Genomic DNA, 16,077 nt, shown 5'->3' with positions numbered 1-16,077 from the left:
TGCATGAAGAGTCGGGCAGGTGGGTTTCTGAGTTGCTGGGTGAAGACTGGCTCCACTTGGGTTTTTTTTTTTAATTAGTTAATTTATTTGACAGAGACAGCCAGCGAGAGAGGGAACACAAGCAGGGGGAGTGGGAGAGGAAGAAGCAGGCTCATAGCGGAGGAGCCTGATGTGGGGCTCGATCCTGGAACGCCAAGATCACGCCCTGAGCTGAAGGCAGACGCTTAACCGCTGTGCCACCCAGGCGCCCCACCATTTGGGTTTTCTGAAGCATGGCTGGTGACCGGGAGGCTGTGGGCGGGGCGGACGCAGCACATTCACACCCCGTGTACCATCCTGGGAGTGCCGTGCAGAGAGGTCATGAGCCGCTCCTTTGCAGAGCGTGTCACTTCCCCAGGGGTGCTGCACTGCCCCCCTCCTTCTGGCGTGGTGGCCGGGACAGCAGCCTGGGTCCTGATGTCCTGAGGAAAAGTGGTCGGGGAGGAAGGAGCAGAGGCGGGCGCGACCCGGGTCTGTGGAGAGAAGGGAGGAGGCGCAGGAAGAGACTGGGCAGGGCCGCGTCACGGGGAACGCTGAGAGACGTGGATGCGGCAGCGAGCTGCGGGGCCGTCAGGGATGAAGCCCACAGCTGCGTCCTGAACGTACGAGCAGCTCTGCAGCGGACACTGGATTCCACGAAGGAACGCTCCCAGCCCTGGGGCAACACCTGCGAGGGCGTGTCATCTGCTGTCTGCACGCTTCCTCGGGTGCCATCACAGAGGCCCATGGATGTCTCCAGAATGTCCGTACCCCGGACTCCAGGTGCCCCCAGGCTCTCGTCAGGTCGGCCTTAGAGGTCAGAGAACTGCCCTGTCCCTGTCCGTCTGTGGCGGGGAGTGACGAGCCTCGCTCGGCTCCGGTAAAACGTCCACATGCTCTCCCAGAAATAATCCCATGAGATGTCTCCCCTCAGCCTCACGTGACTTCGTGGAAGGTTCCTCCTGGAATGAGCGGTCTGCCTGGTCTCCACGCGACGACTCCACTGCACAGCTGTCCGTTTGTTTCAGCGCGTTGTGGGGTTGTGGGGTGCGCGTGTCTAACCCAAGGATCGGTCTGTGTGCCCCGGCACCGTCCTCTCCCCCTGCAGACACGGGACCCTCCACTGCCGGGAACCACGGGGGCTCAGGGGCGGGCACGGGCCAAGGACCGCCGCTGGCAGCAGGAGCAGGGAGGAGGGCTGGCCGACGGGTGCGGCCACGTGCGAGGCAGGGCAGAGCCCCTGGGGGTGTCGGGAGTGGACGACATCGGATCTGATCTTGGGGCGGTGGCCGGCGGCCTGTGAGGGAGGCGCTACGCTGCTTTGTCAGACACAGCATTTCCAGGGCAGACGCTGCAAACGAGGCCCAGCGGCCGGGCAGGACTTAGCCCGGTCAGCGCTGCAGCGGTTCAGATGAGCACCAGGAATGGAGAAGTTTCGCAGGCAGTTCTGATTTCTGGATGTCCTTGTGCAGTGAGGGCTCAGGCAGCCCCGGGCCATCCCACACGGCAGCCGTGGCCGGTGCTGGCCATGGACACCCCTTTGTGGGGCACGTGTCCACCTGCACCCCAGTCCCCACCCTGCCCACTGTGTCCCATAACCACCACCCAGGGATGTCCCGAGAAGTCAACTTGGCATCTGGTCACTGAATGGACCTCTGGAAATTTGAGGCTACTCCTGACCTTGAGAAGGTTTGGGCCCAGGTCAGAGGACCGGGACAGACAAGCAGTTTGGCAAATCACCGCACCACATCCCATCAGGGAACTGGACTGGGAGAACCTCCATTCACGTCTGTAGTGCTGTGCCTGGCAGAATGACGTCGCCAAGGCTGTCCACACGCTGACCCCAGAGCACTCGACTGTGTCACCTTACAGGGGAAAGTGTGAGAGGAGCTCTGAAGTCAAAGCAGGGGGCCCAGAGCCAAGACACTCACACGGCCCCTCAAAGTGGAAGGCCCTCAGCTGACAGCCCGAAGGAAACAGGGAAGCAGTCCTACAACCACAGAAGGACGCGGATCCCGCCCCAGAGCGTCAGAAAGAAAGGCAGCCAGGTGGGACAGAGCTCTAGCCCCGTGAGCCCCATGTCAGACTTGTCACCTGCACGGCTGTGAGATGAAGTTCTTGTCTACGCTGCTGACTTTGTGGGAATTCCTTCGGTCCTGACTTTGTGGGAATTCCTTCGGTCAGCAACAGGGAGCAAGAGAGAGGATTCTGGGTCTGGAAGGAACAGAAGCCCACCTTCACAGGGCACAGACTGGAAGGCTGCCCCACCTGAGAGCCGGTGTGTGCCGGGTGCTACAGCTGCCACCTTGGGAGAAGCTGGTCCCCCACGGCAGAGACTAAAGTCAGAGAGGGGAGTGACGGGGACATGATGCTGTTCTGTCGTCTGCTGCTCCTGAAGCTTCCACCTGTCTGCCTCCTGCAGTGTGCTGACCACCCAACCCAGGTAGGACCCAGGTGGGACCAGACGGCCCACCCAGCGCGTGACCGAAGAGTCTAGGCTTGTCCTCAGAGGTGCAGGCCGGTCGGGGACCCACAGGAACACGGGATGTCCAGTTGTTCCAGCACCATTTGCTGAAGGACTGTCTTTGCTCCACTGTTTGCTGTTTGTCAGAGATGAGTTGACGGTGTCAGTGCGGGTCTGCTGCTGGGCTCTGCACGTCGATCTAGGTGTCTGCTCTCACCGATGCCACGCTGTGTGCACGGCATGAAGTCAAACCATCAGTCCTATAATTTTATTCTGTGCCTTTTTATAAAAGATTTTTTTTAAAATTTATTTGAGGGAGAGAGAGAGAGAGAGCATGAGCAGGGGGAGGGGCGGAGGGAGAGGGAGAATCCCTGGCAGATTCCCTGGTGAGCACGGAGCCTGACACGGGACTCAATCTCACGACCCTGAGATCATGACCTGCGTTAAACCAGGAGTCGGACGCTTAACTCACTGAGCCCCCAGGTGCACCTTCCTCTGTTCCTCTGACATCATGTTGACTCTCCTGGGTTTTTGGCTTCTCTCTATAACCTTTAGAATCAGTTTGTTAATATTCACCAAATAATTCGCTGGGATTTCACTGGGATTGTGTTGAATCCATAGGTGAATTTGGGAAGAGCTGACATCTTGACAATGTTGAGTCTCACTGTTCAGGACTCGGAATATCTGTCTAGTTCTTTGATTTCATTTATCAGAGTTTTATAGTTTTTCTCATATAGATCTTGTCATACTTTGTTAGATTTATACCTAAATATTCCATTTTGGGGGTTGTAATGTAAATGGTATTGTGTTTCACATTCCCCTTGTTAAAAGTGATTTGTTAGATGAAAAGTGAGAAAAGAAAGTTAGCAAAGGCCGTCGTACAGGTGTCTGCAGTGGGAGGGTCTCTTTGACCAGGAGGACGGTGCAGACATGGGGGTCTGCTCATCCCGACCTCCAGCCACTTGTCAGGTGTGAGCTGCACATCCCTAATCAGTTCCTCACCTCCCTAACCTGGCCCTGCTCCCGACTCCCTCCCACCCAGCTCTTCCTCCCGGCAGGAGCTCCAGGCCCACACGCTGCTGGCTCCAGCTCTGGCTCCCTTCTCCTCCTCCTCTTCCACCTACTTCCCCTCCTTCTTCTCCCCTTCCCCCCTTCCCTCCTCCTCCCTACTCCTCCTCCTCCCCCTTCTCTGTCTCCCTCTTTCCCCTCCTCCCTCTCCCCACTACAAATCCTCTTTAACGCACCCCAGTGCTGTGGTCTTGCCCCTCCAAGGCCCTTCCCCTCAGTCTCTTGCCCATGAGATGCCCTCCAGTGGCACAGGTAAGACGCCACCAACCAAAGGCCTGGCAAGAGCAGGGAGGAAGAGGGGGAGGAGGGAGGGGGGAGAGACAGAGACAGAGGGAGGAAGGAGGGGGAGAAGTGGAGGGGAGAGGACCTCTTAAAGCTTCTGGTCCGAGTGGCGCACAGAACTCCCTCCCCCACGTATTTGGCCAAAGCGAGGTCACCGGGCATGTCTGAGCTGGGCAGGGCTGGGATACAGAACCCTGTCCCAGGAGGAGAAGCTGATGAAAACAGTGGGGCCTGTCACAGTCCTCCTCCTGAGTGTCCTCCATTATCTCAGGGGAAGATCTGGTTTTCCCTTGTATCGAAGTTTAACTTAGGAATCGCAGGGGCACAGCCCGGTAGATTTCACAGGGGGCAGCTGGTAACCTGCACTCAGGTGGGGAAACGAGGCTGTCAGAGCGGAGGACCCCGCTGCCCTCCCACAGGGGACAGCTTCTCCCCCGAAATCCGCAGGCGCGGCTGTCCCCGCGGAAACACGCTCCGTGTGTCTGGCAACGGATTGAAAGCAAAGGGTTAGGAATGGGGAAGGGCCGCAGGAACGGGCGGTTCCGGAGGAGAAGGGGGCCCGGATCCGTGCCTGGGGTGGGTCGGCTCCGGGGACAGATGCACCGAACTCTGCTCCCCTTTGCCGTCCCTGCTGGCGATTCTGGCTTTGTTTACGTGGCTTCACGACCCCCTTTATTCCCGCGCAGTCAGTCCTCCCGAAAAACCAGTAGACGCGAAGGAGATTAAAGGCATTCTCGGTTGTCCTGTGGGCATTTCAGAGGCACCGGGGCTAAGCCGCCCAGAGTCCACTCACATGAGCCCTGAGCAAGTAGGAGACACTCAGCGTCCTGGCCTCGGGGACCTGGGGCTGTTTGTGTGGAAGGACGCAGGCTGAGTGTGGTGCCTCCGAGTTCCCTGCTTCTGCCCCAGCTGTGGGTCCGTCTGCTCTCGTCCCAACACTCCTCTGGGGCAGGTCGTGCCTGGTGGAAGGGGCATCATTTTAAGGCCCGTGTCCTGCTGAGAAGCAGATGGGCTTCGGGGCCTCCCGCGCTCAGGCTCTCAGGGAGCAGGGCCACGTGTCCCAAGGCTCCTGGGCTGTGTGGCTTCGCATCTTTGGGTGAACGGAACAGACTTCTCAGTGGCCCGTCTCCGGGGAGTTCAGCGTCTGTGCCGGGTCTCGTCAGCCGGAAAAGCCCGCATTCCGGGGTGGGGGGAGCTCAGACGGGTGTGATCGGAGCTCAGACGGGTGTGATCGGAGACCAGGGGGGAGCTCAGACGGGTGTGATCCCCGGTGAGCCGAGGGAGCCTGGTTAATGCCTCTGAACGTACCTCGTGCTCTGCGGGTGTCGGGGACAGGCCGTCTGCAGCGGCTGTAATGTGGGGGGACACTGTGGGGCCTGCGGGGCACGGTCCTGGCCTCCCCAGCTCGTGTGGGTGGCGGAGGTCACCCCGCGGGTGGGAGGTGGCTCCGCACGTGCCTGCAACCGTGACAGACTGGGTCCCTCAGCGGGAAGCTGGGGTGACTCCATAGCAACGTGCCCGACACGGAACGGAACCCGCTCTTCGCTGGTCCGTCCGGGCTCTGCGCGTCTCTTGGGGACGGTGCTGTGCTGAGCCTGCTGTGGCACATGGAGATCCACGTCCGTGCTGCCCCGTGGCCCTTCCGTGCCGGCCGCCCCCCGTCAGCTGCGGAAACAGGGACCTGGGCCGTGGCTGCACTGAGACGTGCCCTGTCCTCGCGCTGTGTCAGGAGCTTGGAGACCCGGGGACAGAGCCACAGCGGTGTGACAGCTCCCGGCAAGGCACGGCGACGCGGACACGGAGCCAGGAGGAGGCAGCTTCCCATCTCAGCCCCCCTGCGTTCACAATGACCGCTCTTCTCTGAAATCCTAGAACTTGAACCTGCCGCCTGCGGCTCCAGCCTCAGCAGGGGGGCGGGGGGGGCTGTGACAGAAGGCTCCATGGGACCTGTCACGCGTCCAGAGGGAGCCGACAGCGTATGCAGGGGGCGAGCCTGGGGAGAGGACCCCTCCCCTCATCAGAGCCCACGGCGGGTGGGTCCCTGATGGCAGAGGGAACGCGAGGAACAAACGTCAGGCTCCCACACCACGCGGACAGCACGAACAGGAAACACGTGGTCCTCTCGCCTGGGGCAGAGAAGGCGCTTTACAAAACGCAGGCTTCTTTCACGATGAAAACTCCTGAACTTGGGGTGAGACCTCCGCACGTAGCGGAGGCCGTGTGTGAACCCCTAGCTGCCACCCTCGTGGGGGAGGGAGCGAGAGCTTCCGTCCAGGGTCAGGAGCACGGGACCTGCTGCAGCGACGTCTCGTCCCCGTCGTCTCGTGGTTCTGGCCGGAGCAGCTGGACCAGAGAAAGAATAGCAGAGACCCCTGGAAGGAAGCCCCAAGGTCCCCGTGTTCACAGCCACACGGGCTTACGTGCAGGAAACTCTAAAGACGATGACGGAGGAGACAGCCGCTAGCGCTGACTCGGGAAGGCGGCAGGACACAAATCACCTGCAAAAGTCCCTCGTGGTTCGATACGCGGACAACAAGCTTTCCAAAAGGAAATGAAGAGAACACTTCCCTTTCAAATGGCACCAAGAAGAGTAAGGTCTTCAGAAATAAATTTGAGCGAAGAGACAAAACGTGTGCACGGTAACTGCAGTGTTGCAGAAAGACCGTGAAGAAGGCGTCAATACGCGGACAGACGTCCTGTGCGCACGGGCTGGTGACTTGGCATTGCCACGACGGCACCACGCCCGGAAGCAGTCTCCGGTCAATGCCGTCACTACCCGAGTCCTAAAAACCCTGTTTTGTACAGAGAGATACATTATGAATTCCAAATGGAATCTCAAGGGTCCCAGAATAGTCAAAATAATTTCAACAAAGTTGGAGGACTCGTACTTTTTTATTTCAAAATTTACTGCAAAAATACAGCAATAGAAATGATGCTGGTGGCATAAAACACAAGTATAGACCCATGGAAGGGAAGAGGAAACCCAGAAATAAGCCCACATACACTTGGTCAAACAATTTCCAACAAGGGTGCTAAGACCATTCGGGGGAAAGACAGTTGTGTGCTTTGTAACGAACGGCGTTGGGAAAACTGGGTTCCCACAGAGCAGGAAGGGTCCTCACGTGACGCTGCAGACCCAGCTTAACAGAGACCGGGCCAAACGTCTCAACGTGAGAACGAAGACTGAAACTCTGAGAAGGACACAGGGGAGCAAGCATTCGTGACGACGCACTTGTCAGGGATTTAGTGGATAGAACGCCCAAAACACAGGCCCCTAGAGCACACAGCTAATTTGGGCTTCCACAAGATGCAAAACGGGGGAGCATCAAAGTGCTCCATCAAGGGAGTGAAAAGACCCCCCACAGAATGGGAGACAGTAGCTTCATATCCCGACGAGGGGTTAATGCCCAGAACAGACAGCTCGTGCAGCTCAGCCACGAAACGGTCCAGGGAAAGATGGGCGAAGGGCCGGAATGGCCAGGCCTCCAAGGACGACACGCAGCTGGGCAGTTAGCACGTGACAGGCTGTTCCACGGTGAACGCGAGTGCGGAGCGCTGCCGTCAGGACCCAGGAGGCCGTGGACGCTGGAGACCGTGTGCGCACGGGACGGCGTGGCTGCCACGGACACAGCAGGGAAGTCACGGAGACTCCAGCGCGGGAATACCGTGTGACCCCGCGTGTCCAGTCCGGGGTTTGGAAGCACTGAGAGTGGGGGGTTCACGAGCTGCTTGTGCTCCGTGTGCAGGGCGGCCGCAAGGTGAGGGGACCCCCCTGTGGCCTCCCTAGCATCAGCTGCCCCGGGGGACACCACGGCCACATGCGCCTGGGCCTGGGGGGCGCGGGGAGACTGCTTGTGGGGTCAGCTCTGCAGCGGGGTCCCTTCCCTGCCTTGTCTCTCCCTGGGGGGGCCCTCCCGCCCCTGGGAAGAGGCCAAGCCCCGGGTCTGGAGATCTGGACTTTGCGCAGTTAAATTCCTCCGCAGACCAGAGGCTTTTCACTCCAACAGCGTCTCATGATTGGTCGTTTTGGGATCTGAACAAATGCTTCATCCACAAAAGCCTGTGGACGTGACGTTAAGGGAAAAAAATTATTGCATTTCTGGGCTCTTTTTGCCAAAGGCGCTAAACCCATTTCTTATTAGTTTTCTGCGGGCAGGTTTATTTTGCTTTCCCTCTTTATTGCTGGTCTCAGTGGAACCGGGCGGTGTGAGGAGAGAGCGAGATTCTGGTTTCTGTGTGGTGTGGAGCCTGGAGCCGAGTCCCGCACTCAGATGGCACAGGGCTGTCGGGGGACACGGAGGAGGCATCCGGGCGGGGCTGTGGGGGCCGTCGCGTGTGTCCCCTCGAAGGGGCCGCTGACCGTGGCCAGGCGGACAGAGTCCGGCACTGCCGAGACTCCGACTGTGAGGAGCACCCCGGTACCCGCATTGGCAGGTGAGACCTCGGGGCGTCTCCAGGTCCCCCTCTGCCGCCCTCCAGATCCAGGCTGCGCTGCGACCGTGTTCACCCCAGTCCCTCTTGGAGCCAGGACCTGGGGGCCCTGTAGCCCGGCTCCCGGCCTCCTGCCTCATGTTCAGGCCCAGCAGTGGGCACTCCCAGGAGACGGGGGTGGGTGGAGAGAGGCTGGGGTCCTCCCTGCTGGGGCTGCGCCCAGGGCAGGGGAGGTGATCATAGCTCAGGGCCTCAGTGCCTGGGAGCCCCCCTTCTCTCCAGGACCCAGCAGCACCGTCCCCTCCCTGCCCTGCAGGCCGGGGGTGGAAACAGCTCCCCCGGGCTCCTCGCTGGGTCTCCTGACTCCTGTGCTGGGTCCTCCCTAAGGAGACCTTCTTCCACGTGTCTGGTGTGAACCTCCGGGTGTGTTTCCTGCAGGACCCGGATGACAGGCCGTGGATTAAACAAAGAAAAGGAAGCGTCAGGAGCTCCTCCTTCGTCTGACAAGGAATCCACCTCCCCCCGGATTAAAGGAACCGTGTGCGCGTCTGAGTCTGACTTTGCCCATGACCTGGCGTTCGGATGGAGCACAAGGTCAGACCGCACCCACCTCACGGCAGCGTGGCCACGGTGTGGCCCTTGTGGCCTTCCTGCAGGCTGGCCACGGTGTGGTGAGGCCGGCAGGCTGCAGATGGTGAGGACGGGGGTGTCTGGCCCAGGAATTCCTGGGAGAGGGGGTCCTGGGGACGGGGCAGGAGGTGCACAGGCCTGGAGCTCCCAGCGGGGCTGTGAAGCTGGGGTTGGGCCGCAGCCGCTGTGTGCGGGGACGCAGGCCGCCAGGCCAGCAGCTCCCTCAGGGCCTCCTGTGTGCGACGTGGCCCCACCAGCCACAGCCCCGGGCAGCTCCTGGCTCTGCGGCCGTGTGAGCCCCTGGCGGGTGCTCGGCAGGCTGCGGGCCCCTCCCGGGCTTGGCGTCGTCCTGGAGGTTCCAGACCCTCGCACCGGGCCAGGGGGGCCAGGGCTCGGGCCTGCCGTCCGAAGGGGGAGCAGCTCTCCCTCCCTGACCTGGAACCCACGCGGCTTTGCGGCTCCTCCAAGGGCCAGACCCCCCTCGGGGGAAAAAGCAGAGCAGTGAAGGAGCATCGAGGGAAACAGGAAGGCCCCACCCGCGGGCCTCCTGCTGGTTCTTTCTCTGCGCGTGCAATTTCCCACGTGTCGGGCCACACGCAGACTTGGAAACAAAATTGGGCCACGACACAAAGTTCTCAGTGTAATTTCACATGAGGCCACGGGCATTGTCCCAGCGACTATGGGTCCCCCGGTGTTTTGTTACAGTTTTCACCGTGCGGACGCCTCCGGGTGTGAAGTCTAGGTTCTCTTCCTGGAGCCTTGATATGTGGGCCACGTGCTTCCCGCCCGGCGAGCCGTCGCCACCCACCCCTGCGCGTGTCCTGGGCCCAGAGCAGGTGGGGAGGGTCGGGAGCCTCAGCGGGAAGTGGGGGGATGGGCAGCGCGGCCGCAGCATTGTGAAGCAAAACGCTTCTGTCCGGTCATTTCTCTCTGAACCGACCACGTGCACCCCGATGAGCAATCTCACGTCCCCTGACGGCCGTGCTGTCACACTACATTCGACAAACAGGAATTCCGTCATTTAGCGCCAGTGCACGTGTCAGCATCTGGTCGGGAGCTGCGTCCTGGCTGTCCAGCCCACTCCTTCCGAGGCCGCGGCCGGTCCGTGATTTCAGGCGGTGACGATCTGCTCCCGTGGGATTCCCACCGCCTCTCTTCCACCTCATGGCGTCAACGTCCGCTGCAACGATCAGAACTGATGTGTCTTGACAAGGCAAGAAACAACATTTGCTGGAAAGGATGTGGAGAAAGGGGATCCCTCCTACATTGTTGGTGGGAATGCAAGTTGGTACAGCCACTCTGGAAAACAGTGTGGAGGTCCCTTAAAAGTTAAAAATTGAGCTACCCTATGACCCAGCCATTGCANATTACTCAGCTATCAGAAAGAACGAGTTCTCAACATTTGCTGCAACATGGACGGCACTGGAGGAGATAATGCTAAGTGAAATAAGTCAAGCAGAGAAAGACGATTATCATATGGTTTCACTCATTTATGGAACATAAGTAGGAAGATTGGTAGGAGAAGAAAGGGATAAAGAAAGGGGGGGTAATCAGAAGGGGGAATGAAGCATGAGAGACTATGGACACTGAGAAACAAACTGAGGGCTTCAGAAGGGAGGGGGGTGGGGGAATGGGATAGACCGGTGATGGGTAGTAAGGAGGGCACGTATTGCATGGTGCACTGGGTGTTATACGCAACTAATGAATCATCGAGCTTTACATAAAAAACCAGGGATGTACTGTATGGTCACTAACATAATAAATAAAAAAAGAACCGGTGTTTCAATCAGGTGCTGAAATTTCTAATTCTCTCGTTTTCTCGGGAATTGTTTCCTGAGCTCCTCTCTTCGGAACAGCGGCTACACGTGCGCGAGGACCGTGGATTTACCAGGAGGCGCAGTTCGTGTTGTGAAGGCGGTCGATGCCTCGTTTTCTTCTCGATCAGTTTTCAGAGCGTGGAACGGGCATCCTGGCAACCTGCGGGGAGCACAGACGTCTGCATGTTTTTCTCTCTCAGCCCTGCCTCCATCGTTTGCTCATGGTTTTTATTTTAATTGAGGTGAAATTCTCATAATGTAAAATTAAGCAATTTAAGGTGTACAATTCAGAGGCACTTAGGACATTGACCGGGCTGTGCTACCATCACCTCCAAACATTCTCGTCACCCTCCATCGTCCCCCCAGCCCCAACCCCTCCCTGGCAGTGACAGTCGGCTTTCCATCGCTCTACATTTCTGATTTCTTTCAGGATAACGTCTTCAAGTTTCATCCACGGCGTCGCGTGCATTAGCGCTCGATTCACCGTCATGGCTGAGCAGTGAATACCCATCGTGTGGATGGACCGCCTGTGACTCCAGTCATCGGCTGACAAGGTTCGGAGTTGTCTTTGGACTTGAGCTGTTGGGTGCGTGTTGCTGTGAATATTCACGTACAAGTATCAGAGTGGAATTGCTGGATCGTTTGGTGACTCTGCATTTAAGTTCTTGGGGAAGTGCGCGGCGGTCTTCCACTGCGGCTGTGCTGTCCTCCATTCCCGTCGGCAGCATCTCAGGTCCCCACTTCGTTTACACCTTCGCCCACGTGGTTATTTTTTGTTTTCAAAAGACTACCATGGGTGTCTGCCCGGGCGCGCGCTGGGCCGTCACTCTGCGTGGTTTGTCCGTCCTGAAGGCTCCGGGGGCCGAGGACCTCTTGGGCTTGTCGGCCATTGTGCAGCTTCTGTGGGGAAATGTCGACTCAAGTCATTTGCCCAGTTTTTAATTGGGTTGTTCATCTTTTGTTGTCGAGATGTAAGAGTTCTTAGTATACTCTGGACACTCAACCCTCACCAGATTTATGATGTGTGAGCACTACCGCCATCGTTCACCATCGTGTCTCTTCACGCATGAGAGTTTTCAGTTTTGTCGAAGGCCAGTTTAGTTTTTTCTTTTGTCGCCTGTGCTTTTTGGTGTCGTGTCGAAGAATTCATTTTCAAATCTGAGGTCACAAAGGTTTACCCCTAGGTTTTCTCCAGAGAAATAGATGGTTTCGCTCTTAAAATTAGGTCTTTGATCCATTTTGGTTAATTTCTGTATGTGGGATAGCGTTCCAACTTCATTCCTGTACATATGGCTTCCAGTTGTTCCTGCGCCATTTGTTGAAGATGCTATTGTTTTCCTGTAGAATGGACCCGGGACCTTTGTCCAAAACCTGCCGCCTGCTGATGATATGGGTTCATTCAGGATTCTCAATCCTGTCTCGTTTGTCTGTCGTTGTGCTAATAGCACACTTTTTTTTTTTTAAGATTTTATTTATTTATTTGACAGAGATAGAGACAGCCAGCGAGAGAGGGAACACAAGCAGGGGGAGTGGGAGAGGAAGAAGCAGGCTCACAGCGGAGGAGCCTGATGTGGGGCTCAATCCCAGAACGCCGGGATCACGCCCTGAGCCGAAGGCAGACGCTCAACCGCTGTGCCACCCAGGCGCCCCTAATACCACGCTCTTGATTACCGTGGCTTTGTACAGGTTTTAAGAGCGAAGTGCGAGTCTTCCAACTTAGTTGTTTTTCAAGATTGTTTTTTGGTATTTGGGATAACTTGCAGTTCCACATGCATTTTAAGATGTGGTTTACCATTTTGCCATAAAAGGCCTTTGGGATTTTAGTAAAGATTGCATTAAATCTGTAGATTGCTTTGGATAGTTTTGACTTAACAATGTTAAATCTTCAATGAACACAAGATGTATTTCCATTTATTTAGGTCTTTCAGAATTTCCTTCAGCCATGTTTTGTGTTTTCAGCATACAAATCTTGCACTTCCTTGATGAAATGTATTCCCATGTATTTTATTTTGATGGTATTGTAAGTGGAATAATGTTCTTAATTTTTAAATAACTGATAACTAGTGTATGAAAATACAACTGATTTTGGTGTTGGTCTAGCCTCCTGCAAGTGCTGAATTCTTTCGTTAACTGACAGTTTGTGTGCGTGTATTCTGTAGATTTTCTGTATATAAGATCAGATCATCTGTAAGTAGAAAAAACTTTCCTTCTTCCTTTCCAATTTGTATGTTTTTAATTGCTTTTTCTTTACTTTTTTTTTCCTGATTAGCAATTCCAGTACAATGTTGGATAGAAGTGGCCTAAACAGACATCCTTGTCTTGTTTCTGAACTTACTGGGGAGACTTGTAGTCTTTTTTTTTTTTTTAAAGATTTTATTTATTTATTCGACAGAGATAGAGACAGCCAGCGAGAGAAGGAACACAAGCAGGGGGAGTGGGAGAGGAAGAAGCAGGCTCATAGCGGAGGAGCCTGATGTGGGGCTCGATCCCATAACGCCGGGATCACGCCCTGAGCCGAAGGCAGACGCTTAACCGCTGTGCCACCCAGGCGCTCCAAGAGAGACTTGTAGTCTTTAACCATTGAGTGTGATACTGAGTAGGGTGTTAGCCATAGCATAAAAAATAGGTATTTTTAATTATGGTTAAATGCACATACCATAAAATTTACCGTTTTAGTAATTTTAAAAAAGATTTTAATTTATTGGGACACCTGGGTGGCTCAGTCAGTTAAGCATCTGCCTTCGGCTCAGGTCATGATCCCGGTGTTCTGGGATCGAGTCCTGCATCGGGCTCCCTGCTTAGAGGGGAGCTTATTTCTCCCTCTGCTGCTCCCCCTGCTTGTGCTCTCTCTCTCTCTCTGACAAATAAATAAAAATAAAATTTATTTATTTATTTATTTGACAGCAAGAGAACACAAGCAGAGGAGCGGTAGAGAGAGAGGGAGAAGCAGGCTCCCCACTGAGCAGGGAGCCTGCTTCTCCCCCTCTCTGCCCCTCTCCCACTGTTTGTGTGTGTGCACGCTCTCTAGCTCAAATACATAAGTAAAATCTTTAAAAATAAAATNCCAGGCGCCCCAGAATAGTTGTTTTTTTTAATGCCTTTGATCACATTGAGGATGTTTCCTTCCGTTCATAGTTTCTTGAATTTTTTAATCATGAAAGGCGGTAGAATATGCCAAATGGGGGCGCCTGGGGGGCTCAGGCGGTTAAGTGTCTGCCTTCAGCTCTGGTCATGATCTCAGGGTCCTGGGATTGAGCCCCACATTGGGCTTCCTGCTTGGCAGGGAGCCTGCTTCTCCCCCTCTCTGCCCCTCTCCCACTGTTTGTGTGTGTGCACGCTCTCTAGCTCAAATACATAAGTAAAATCTTTAAAAATAAAATAATATGCCAAATGATTCTCTGCTTTGATAGATAAGATCATGATTTCTAAATTCCAATAATTATCTGTATTACATTGACTGATTTTTGTATGTTTAACTATCCTTGCATTCCTGTAATAAATACCACTTGGTCATGGGGTCCTGTTAGGCTTTATAGTATTTTTTGAGGATTTTTACATCAATATTTGTAAGGGATTTTGGCCTGTAATTCCCCCCCCCAGTTTAATTGAGCTTTAATTGACTATAACATTGTGGAAGTTTCAGGTGTACAGTGTGATCTCGTGACGTGTACGTATCGAGAAAGGTTTACCACAGTAAGGTTAGTTGTTTACACACCCTTCGCCTCTTTAATTTTCCTTTTGCGATTGTTCTTATGGTGAGAACATTGAAGCTCTACCATCATAGCAACTTTGAAGTGCACGACACAGTGTTGGGAACGTCAGTCACACGCTGTACGTTAGTTCTCAGGAACTTACTCTTCTTGCGATTGGAAGTTTGTACCTTCTCATCAATGTCTTCCCATTGCTCTCACTCTCAGACCCTGGCAACCACCATTCTACTCTGTATTTGTATATATGACTATGAGTTTGATGTTTAAGATTCTGCAGATAAGTGAGATCATAGAATATTTGTTTTTCTCTGACTTCACTGACCATAATGCCCTCTGGGTCTATCCATCTTGTCGCAAATGGCAAGATTTCCTTTTTTATTGAATGACATTCCACTGTATATACATACATTTTCTTCGTCCAGTCATCCATCCGTGGGCACTTAGGTTGTTTCCGTGACTTGGCTATTGTGAGCAATGCTGCAGTGAACAGGGGTTGCACATATCACTCCAAGATAGTGATTTCATAGTCTTTAAATACATACCCAGAACTGGCATTGCTGAGAATATTATGTAGTTGTTTTAGCTTTTTTTTTTTTTTTTTTTTTTTTTTTTAATTTCTTCATTTGACAGAGATAGAGACAGCCAGCTAGAGAGGGAACACAAGCAGGGGGAGTGGGAGAGGAAGAAGCAGGCTCATAGCGGAGGAGCCTGACGTGGGGCTCGATCCCATAACGCTGGGATCACGCCCTGAGCTGAAGGCAGACGCTTAACCGCTGTGCCACCCAGGCGCCCCTGTTTTAGCTTTTTGAGGAACCTCTGTACTGTTTTCCATAGTGGCTGTTCCAATTTACATTCCCACCAACAGGACACAAGAAAGAGTTCCCTTTTCTCCCTATCTTTGCCATTTGTTCTCTCTCTCTTTTTTTTTAAGATTTTATTTATTCACTTAACAGAGAGAGCACAAGCAGGGGGAGGAGCAGGCAGAAGAAGTGGGAGAGGGAGAGGAGAAGCTGGCTCTTCCCTGACCAAGGAGCCCGATGTAGGACTCGATCCCAGGACCCTGAGGTCATGACGTGAGCTGAAGCAGATGCTTAACCAACTGAGCCACCCAGGCGCCCCCTCTTTTCTTTTTGATAATAGGTGATATTTCATTATAGTTCTGCTTAGTATCATTACAGATAATTAGTGCTATTGAACAACTTTTCATGTCCTTGTTACCTTTTTATACGTCATCTTTGGAGGAATGTTCAAGTCCTCTGCCCAATTTAAAAATCAGATTGATTTAGTTATTTTTTAGCTACTGAGATGTATGAGTTCCTTGTACATTTTGATACTAACTTACCAGATACATGGTTCACAATGTTTTCTTCCACCCTGTAGGTTGCCTTTTATTTTGTAGACGGTTCCGTTTGCTGTGCAGAAGCTTTTCAGTTTGGTGTAGTCCTGCTCCTTGATCACCGCTTTCGTTGATCGTGCTTTTAGTATTATTCCAAAAAATCATTGCCAAGACCTGTGTCAAGGAGCTTTTCCCATGTTTTCTCTTAAGCGTTTTATGGTTTTAGATATTATATTGAAGTCCTAAGTCCATTTTGAGTTAATTTTTGTGAGAGTGGTAAATAGGGGTCCAGTTTCATTCTTTTGTCGATATTCTTTTCTA

This window comes from Ailuropoda melanoleuca, chromosome 12 (assembly GCF_002007445.2).
Source record: "Ailuropoda melanoleuca isolate Jingjing chromosome 12, ASM200744v2, whole genome shotgun sequence".
In the NCBI taxonomy this organism is placed as follows: domain Eukaryota; kingdom Metazoa; phylum Chordata; class Mammalia; order Carnivora; family Ursidae; genus Ailuropoda; species Ailuropoda melanoleuca.
This window is presented reverse-complemented; position numbering follows the sequence as displayed.